At 37.6% G+C, this 2,353-nt stretch overlaps 1 long non-coding RNA gene across 1 annotated transcript; it reads right to left on the reverse strand.

Annotated features, from left to right (window-relative positions):
• Positions 1 to 237: 237 nt before the first annotated feature.
• On the reverse strand, positions 238 to 1,143 carry LOC106320086. Its single transcript, XR_001265697.1, has 3 exons — positions 910 to 1,143; positions 580 to 833; positions 238 to 491 (listed from the first exon to the last, which is right to left on the reverse strand). It is a non-coding gene; the product is annotated as an uncharacterized LOC106320086 (long non-coding RNA).
• Between the last annotated feature and the right edge of the window lie 1,210 nt (positions 1,144 to 2,353).

Genomic DNA, 2,353 nt, shown 5'->3' on the forward strand with positions numbered 1-2,353 from the left:
CACAACGACCGCGTTACGTGGAAACCCCACGTGGTCTTTACGACGAAAACTTAATTCTTCTTTACGAGGAAAATATAACCTCGCTAATTAACGAGGAAATGGCGACGAATCTTCTCTTACGACAATCATATAACGACGAAACGCCTTTCATCGCCATTTCCTCGTAAGCCTTCTTTTCCGAGGAAATAACGACGATTTTGGCCGTCGTTAAATTTGTGTTTTCTTGTAGTGACGACCCAACCTGCTAACTCACCCAAGAAGCACCAAACCGGCATCAAGAGGAGTATCCCGCAACCAATAATGCCGTCGTTCGGAGAATTAAGATGAAGATTTTTGTTTATAGTCCACCAATCCGGGACCGTCTACACCCATTAAACCATTAAGTCCATATAGAGTAAAAGGATTGGGTGGGTTCACCTCCTCCAGAGAAATACCACCAAGCAAGCTAGAAAACCAGAAGCCAAACTGACGTACTACCAATGCCACAAGACCTGAACAACTTCATCAGAAGAAAACCGCAATGAAGATATCTAAAAGAGAGAGAAGATGGTAAGGTTCGCCACAAGACCGAGCCCATACCATTTTGGAGAGAAGTTAACATCTTAACGCATGTCACAGATGCATGTAGAGAAGTCAACCTCTCCCACACGCCGCCACAAGCAAGAGACATGCCGGAGGAGAGCAAAGCAGGAGGAGAGAGACAAGAGATCCACAAATCTTGAACCCTACCTCACGACGAAGACGCCTCCGCAACCAGCCTAACACCACATTGGGAAGAGACAACCAGAGGAGAGACAACCCAATGCCTCAGCGCATCGTCGACCCGAGAAGATCTCAAACAACACAACAGAAAACTATCAGACAAAAATCCCAGTGAGAGAAACGAAGTAGACACGACAAATGACGAACCATCTTCAAGCACACTGATAACACCATGCACCACCAGATCTGACTCGGAATAGATCTGGACCGCAGAGTGCAAAAGAGATCTCTCTCCTTCCGCTGCAAAGAAGACCACCACAAAAAGTTAGAAGATCGAGAATAAAAGAAGTAAAGACTCAAAGATATAGCTCAAGCGAACGCCGGAGAAGAAAGTAAGTAGACTAAAAAAAACCTAGAGAAAATATGGAAAGTCTTTTGATAAAATATAATCTTTTCAAATTTCAAAAAAGAAAGTCTGACACATATTCAAAGTTAGTCTTTAAAAGCTTTTATTCGAAAAGTAAAATTTCAAATCAAAGGAAACTTTAAACCCAGATTACAACAAAATTAATCCACTAACACTACCAATACACTATCTTTTATTGTCGTAGTTATTAAAAATGTCTATATAAAATAACATCATTTGTTTTCTCTTTGCGGTGGCAATCGTGGTAATGGTGTTTGCAGCAGTGCTGGCGACAAATTAAACACATAAAGGAACTGGTGAAGGGTTTTTGATCAAAAAAAAGGAACTGGTGAAGGGTTAACATCTTTTTGGGTCGGTTAGACCATGCTATTATTATTAAGGCTTGTATTGTAGTAGAAAACCTAGTACGGAGGTATAGCTATCCAAATAGTGAAAAGACTGCATTATAATGAATTGGCGTCGTGATATTGAAAAGAAATGCTCATGACATCACTATATACACAGTGGATTCCAGCTTTCCATTCACAAAATTATCATTTGTTGTTTTTTTTTTTTTTTGTCATCATTTGTTGTATTAATATAAGTTTTTTTGTTCTTTTTCCTGTTTAAAATATCATTTTCCATGGTCGTATTTGGTTGCTTATTCATTCCGCAACCTTTCGGCCAAAATATAGCATCAGAAGAAGTTTTTAACTTAGTAATAGTATTATTTATTTAGCAAATTTATGGTTTGTGGTCAACATATTTGTTTTTTTTTTGTAAGCACAATATGTTAAAACCAGCTAATAAGATTTAGAATGTTCATACTACCTAGACTAGAATCAATATGCAACTTTTTTTTTTGGTTTATTATATTATGACTTTGCCCATAAATTGGTTGATTTTATTTTGGAAAATTGGTGAATGACCATGAAAAAAGACATAATTCACTAGATAACCAAATACCCTAGATTTTCGATACACCAATTCCACTTTATGTAATAATGATATTTTGCCCTCAGTGATGACCGGTGAAACCTGAAGAAAATAAAAATAAAAAATTCTAGTTATTAACTGTTTCAAGTTACTCGTGGCGTAATTATATTCACATCTTTCTTTTTACCTTTATTTGGTAAATTTTGAGTAATTGATCCACAGTTTTCTCCACCTCTTCGATCCACGTTTCCTCCTCACCATCGCCACCGTCTCTGTTCTCTGAGTTTATTTCTTTCTCTAACTGTGTTG

This window comes from Brassica oleracea, unplaced genomic scaffold, assembly GCF_000695525.1.
Source record: "Brassica oleracea var. oleracea cultivar TO1000 unplaced genomic scaffold, BOL UnpScaffold00795, whole genome shotgun sequence".
Lineage (NCBI taxonomy): Eukaryota > Viridiplantae > Streptophyta > Magnoliopsida > Brassicales > Brassicaceae > Brassica > Brassica oleracea.